The sequence below is a fragment of the Dromiciops gliroides genome, chromosome 2, assembly GCF_019393635.1.
Source record: "Dromiciops gliroides isolate mDroGli1 chromosome 2, mDroGli1.pri, whole genome shotgun sequence".
NCBI classification, from domain to species: domain Eukaryota; kingdom Metazoa; phylum Chordata; class Mammalia; order Microbiotheria; family Microbiotheriidae; genus Dromiciops; species Dromiciops gliroides.
Genome location: NC_057862.1, coordinates 166544216 through 166550598, shown reverse-complemented (window position 1 = coordinate 166550598; position 6383 = coordinate 166544216). Strand labels below are relative to the sequence as shown.

General features: G+C 40.7%; 1 non-coding gene across 1 annotated transcript; it reads right to left on the bottom strand.

Annotated features, from left to right (window-relative positions):
* Window positions 1-107, bottom strand: LOC122744834. Its single transcript, XR_006355176.1, has one exon. It is a non-coding gene; the product is annotated as a U6 spliceosomal RNA (small nuclear RNA).
* Between the last annotated feature and the right edge of the window lie 6276 nt (window positions 108-6383).

The following is a 6383-nucleotide window of genomic DNA, read 5'->3' as shown; positions in this document are numbered from 1 at the left end:
CTGCATTTCTTTCATTTCTCGAATTTGTGTGTCATCCTTGTGCAGGGGCCATGCTAATCTTCTCTGTATCATTCCAATTTTAGTATATGTGCTGCCGAAACGAGTACCTCTCCATTTCTTTCAAAGTCCAGACACCATACTGAGTGATTTTGGGTGATGGATTCTATTATCTGTTTAGAGAGATCCAAGGCTGGATGTATAAAAGACCATGAGCACTGCAGTGATTGATTTAAAAAAAAAAAGCCTTCTGCTAATGGTGATATTGCCCTCCACTAATGGGCTTTTGTGATGAAAGATTTAGATCACTGGAATCATCACATGATATGTCTGTCAGCACTCTTTCTTCATTATCTCTAGTGCCTTGCCTGATTAGAAAAATGGAAATGTTAGTAAGGGTCTGAGGCTGGATTTGAACTGAGGTCTTCCTGACTGGAAGTCCAACATTCTACCTACTGTGCCTTTAAGGTTCCTTTCAGCTCCAAATCTATGATCCCTCTGGTATACAGAAAGCAGCTGTTCCTTGCTTCAGAAAGTTGCTTCTTTCCCCACTGATTGCTTCTAGGCAGTACATAAAGATGCTCTGGAAAAGAAGGTTCTCAAAATTTTTGGTCTCAGGACCCTTTATGCTCTTAAAAACCATTGAGGACCTCAAAGAACTTTTGTTCATGTAGCTTATATCTATTGGTATTTACTATATTGGAAACTGGGAAATGGAACATATTTATAATTCATTAAAAATAGCAATAACACCTATATCATGATAACACAAATCACATATTTTATGAAAAAGAATATTTTCCAAAACAAAAAAAGATGAGAAGGGTGACATTTTTTTTTTTTGCAAATCTCTTTAATAGAAGATTAAATGAGAAGAGTGTTTGAGATGTAATAAAGGGGAGAAGAGGGTCATCCCTATAAATGGTCATTATTTTCTCAGCATGGTGATATGAGACACAGAGAAGGGAAAGGAATATGTGGAAGTATATCAGAGACAGATTTTGATATAGCTCCTGGGGAATGGAATAGAGAATCAATTAGGAAGGAGTTGTTGTTGTTGTTGTTTTTCTGCAGGGCAATGAGGGTTAAGTGACTTGCCCAGGGTCACACAGCTAGTAAGTGTCAAGTGTCTGAGGCTGGATTTGAACTCAGGTCCTCTTGAATCCAGGACTAGTGCTTTATCCACTGCACCACCTAGCTGCCCCTAGGAAGGAGTTAAAGAATTGTTTTGCTGCCTTGGGGACCTGTTTGCGATTAGGTAACACAAATTTCTATGGCTCCAGTTAGCTTTGTTGGGTGACTTCCTCCAGGTCCATTCAGTAATACTTGAATAGTATCGAATAGTACTTGGTTAATAAGTGCTTGTTGATTGATTGAGTAGAACCAGAAGAGGCAGCATGTGGGTGTTAACCAGGGTTGGGGTTTAGTGATAGAATAATGGAGTCAGCTGATTTGAGAACAGAGGACACTAAACAGTTTGAAAAGGGTGGAGATTAGGCAGGGAGCAAAGTAAAGACAGAGTAGGAGGTATGGCCTGAGAAAGTTCTGAGGAGGAATGGAAAGTTTGGAGGTGCTAGTGAGGACATAGGATAAGGAGATATTTAAGAGGGTTTTGGGAGAAAGGAGAGACAAAGAGAGACCCAGAGAGAGACACATAGAGAGAGACAGAGGGACACAGAGAGACACATACACAGAGACAGAGAACTGAAAAGTAGGTTATGCTCAGATAAAAGAATTTCAGTTTTTAAATGGCCACAGAACAGTCATGGGTCATTCTCCTGTGGATGTCTGTAACCTGCAAATGTTCTCTACCATCTACCATCACTACCACCACCTGCAATAGTTTTCTATGCTTTCCTCAGCATATTAGGGATTTTCACTAGATTCTGAAAAAAATTTTTCAGGCCTAAGCCTGAAAAGTGTTTTAAAAAAGTGTTAATCTTTTTGTCATTTGCAATTTTAGAGATTGGAGATAAGATTCATTTTTCTTTTAATTCAGGCACTTAATTTGGGTGATGCTTGGGATGGAGGGGAAGTCAGTCAGTCAATTATTGTTGTTGTTGTTTGTCCTTCATTCTGGAAGAGGACCAGGACATTAGGGTGGTGTCATGACTTGCACTGAATTGGATTTACATGAGGGAGGGCACAGCAAAGTCACCACACTTACTCTTTCCTCCTGAGCCATCTGGGTCCAGTGGCAAGATATATATCAGGACAACTGGAGATGGCCCTGGATGTTTAAGACAATCGGGGTTAAATGACTTTCCCAAGGTCACACAGCTAGTAAGTGTCTGAGGTGAGATTTGAATTGAGGTCTTCTTGACTCCAGGGTCAGTGCTCTATCCACTGCACCACCTAGCTGCCCCCAGTCAGTTAGTAGTCAATTAACATTTATTAAATACCTGCAAGGTACCACCATAAGTGTTGAGGGCAGGTAGGCAGTGAAGTAGACAGTGCCACACCTGGAGTCAGGAAGACTCCTCTTCCCTGAATTCAAATCCAGCCTCAGACATGGACTCTGGGCAAGTCACTTAACTCAGTTTGCTTCAGCTTCTTCATCTGTAAAATAAGCTGGAGAAAGAAATGGCAATTACTCCAGTGTCTTTGCCAAGAATACTCCAAAAGGGGTCATGGAGAGCTGGATATGACTAAAACAACTGAAGAACAAAATGCTAAGTGCTGAGAATATTAAAAAAGAAAAAGAAAATCATTGTCCTCAAAGAGTTTACTATCTAATGGGGGGAGACAACACAAAAGAAATCTGGAAAAGGGGGAAGGTATCTAGCAAGGGGGTGTGTGTGTGTGTGTGTGTGAGAGAGAGTGCATGTATATGTGTGCATGCATGTACTGTATATGTGTACTGTGTGCATGTGCATATATAAGCATGTAGTGGGTATGCACAATGGTATAAAGGAATGTAGCCTGGGGACAATCTCCTTAAATGGTGGTTCTGGGAGGAGCTCTTCATCTCCACCCTTCTTCTTCAATGAGAGGGAGGTACCCCGGGGCAGAGGGTACTAATGAACTTTTTGGGTTTTTTTGTTTTTTTGGTAAGGCAATTGGGGTTAAGTGACTTGCCCAGGGTCACACAGCTAGTAAGTGTGTAAAGTGTCTGAGGTCGGATTTGAACTCAGGTACTCCTGAATCCAGGGCTGGTGCTCTATCCACTGCGCCACCTAGCTGCCCCTGGTACCAATGAACTTTGAGTTCCAGAGCTAGAGTGGTCTTGTAGGGTTATGAGCTTCCTGAGCATGAAATGAAGCCAGGTGGGAAATGAAAAAGATAATTAATCTTTTAAAAAAAGAATGCTATCTTCCTGGATTTATTGAAAAAGTATTACATATGAACTTTCCACTGAGTCATTGGATGACGGACTTAGAACTGGAACACCTTAGAGGTCCCATAGAATAACCCTCTCTATTTCACAGATGAGGATCTGAGGCCCAGACAGGGGCAATGACTTGCCCAAGGTAACACAGGCAGTCAGGATGTGAACCCAGGTTTCCTTACTAGAGAGCCAATGCTCTGGGGTCAGATGGTCAGAGTACACTTTAGTTCTCATCTCAGATTCTAAATGTAGGTGAAAACTTATTTAGAATCGAATGTTTCACTTAGCACAGAGGTTCATTTTCTTTCTGTCTTTCTTTGATCATTGAGTTAGCCTATTGCTTAGTTAGGTTTTATTGAGGGGAAAAAGGAACTTTTAATTACATAAGACAAAGACATTTCTGGAGAGTGTCCAAATAAAACTTAAGATAGCTATTATCATGCTTTATGAAATATGTGATTATTTTTGCATTTTAAACTTAACTTGAATTTTTTGTAAGCATGAGGAAATTATAGAGAAAATTTTCAGTTAAAATTTCTTTTCCCTTTCTAACTCTGTCTTTTTCTTTCTCTCTCTCTCAATTCAAAAGAAAGAAGCCAGGGTTCAACAATTTTGTATCTCTGGGTATTATTTTGTTGACATTTATTATTTCCATAGAAAACTTAAAAAAACCCCACTCTGTTAAGATTACTTTACTGAACTGTTTTCACCATCAAGGACAGTGGAATCATCACCACAGTCCTAGATATGCTTATAAGGGAGGTAGATATGGTGCATAGCAAATTTTTTAAACCTCAACCTTGTCTCAGTCTTGTGGGATTATGGGGATGAGGGTTTGCCCAAACATGGATTTGAGAGTAGAATGGCTGGGAAGAAAATTCCCTTGGGGGAAGAGAAGATGGCTGTAGGCTGAGGTCAGCCAGAAAGAATGAAACAGGAAAGAAACCCTTTGAGGTATGATTTTGGGAGGCTGTGATATAATGGACAAGCAATATTATATCCGGTCTGGACTCAGTCATTAATTGGCATGTGACATTGAGAGAGTCACAACCTTAGTGGGCCTTCAGCTATAAAGTAAGAAAGTTCTTCAATGATTTCTAAGATTCCTTCTTATTCTAAATTTCAATGGTTCTAGAATATTGTGTTCTGTTTTGGATACCACAGTTTAAGCTGGACAGTGGCCAGCGGGAGAGCAACTGATCAAGTGAAAGACCTTGAGTTCGTGTTGAATAAGGATGGTTTGATGGAACTAGGGACATTTAGCCAGGAAAAGAGAAGACTCAGGAGAAACAAGACAGCTGTCTTGAAGTATTTTGAAAGGGCTAATACAGAGAAGAGGGATTAGATCCCCAGAGGACAAAGCCAGGAGCAAAGGGTAAAGTTGCCAAGGGGAAATCTTAGGCTTGAAGCTAGGAAAACTTCCTAACAATCAAGAGCTGCCTCAGGAAGCATTAGGTGGCCCTTCATTGGTGGTCTTCACCAATGGGAGGATATGGAGAAGGGCTGGACAGCATGGTAATGCCATCTCACTTGAAGGACCATTCACATGGATGAGGACACAGATTCGTCTCCGTTTTTGAGTAAGATTCTCCATAGAACAAGATACAAGTTTGTGAGAGGAGTCTTAAGAAGTTTGCTCTTTTTTTTCCTTTGGAGAGGGGTAATTTGTAACATAAAGGGCTGTATACTCCAGGTTTTAATGTGGCACCTTTCATTAGAAATACATTCTTTCTGAATTTTAAAGGGGCCAAGCTCCTCTCAGAGGCTGCCAGGTTACAACTTGTTCTGATCAGATCACTATCAGGAACAAACTCATTCTCCTGGAGTCATCCTCAGGGCAAATTCTTTGCTTCACAACCCGGATGTACTATTGATAGAATAGAATCGTTTTTATAGGTAGCGATAATGGCATCCTGGATTTTTATAGTGAGCTTCATATCTATCACAGTATCTCATTTTATTGTCAACACTGAGAATAAAGGCGCATGAGTAGGGATTATTACCCTTTCTTAACAGATGAGAAAATTGAGGCACAGAAAAGTTGTGATTTGCTCAAGGTGTGGTAGCACCACAAAAGAGTGGTTAAAATGGGTAATTACTCCTTTGCAGTTGGGTTACTAGCTTGGGTTGTGACAACCATACCACCCAAACAGCTGGGATTTTAAAAACGAATAACAAATGAGACTCTTCCTGAATTCCCCATAGTCTGAGGAGAAAGCATATCTTCCCCGCCCTGCCCCCCTTATTCAAAAGCTTATTTAAATTGTTCCAGTAAAGATAACCAAAATGTGTGTAGGGGGGCTACCCTTCCTGTTCTACACAAATATCACTGTATTCTTCTTGATAGAATGTAGAGATAGTTATTAGATAGTAAGGCTGTCCTTGACAGAGTTTTCTAATTTCTTTGTGTTCAGTTTGGGCCCAGTTCCACCACATTGTTCCATCTGTCACTGTTTCCCTGAAGCCAGTGTTTATGTGATTTTCCATGCCAGTATTCCAGTCCTGTAAACGTTCATAAGGTGGGCATTGATAACAGCAGCAGGGAGGGTGAGTGAGTGGTTTAATTGGTTTGTTGTGGCCAGCTATTTTCCTTTTACTGGCTGTCTTCATGATTCAGGGTGAAGATCAGAACCGGGCCTTAATGTCCACAGGTTGGGCTACTTAGGGAACTCTTTTTACATGGAGACACTTACTTCTGATAGCAACATTTCCAAGATAGAAATACTCACCTTAGTGGGTGAATTCAAAACTGGGGACGGAGCCAGGAATATCTGGGTTCAAGTCTCGTCTCTGATGCATTGTGGCTATACTTCTCTGGGAAAGTCAATGTGTTAGGGCAACTCTGTGAATACAAAGGCAGCCTCCCAAACGATTTAATCAACTTTCTTCATACAGAAGTGCAGTTAGGGGCTTGGTACTAGTCATTGATCAGTTATGATCAAATCATTGAGGAGACTGGTTTTTACCAGTCTGGAGAACTTTGAGCTAGAGCCTGTCTCATTTTAAATTAGGTTTTGCATCTGAGAGTTTCTGGCGGAGGTTTTTAGCTTCAAGGTTA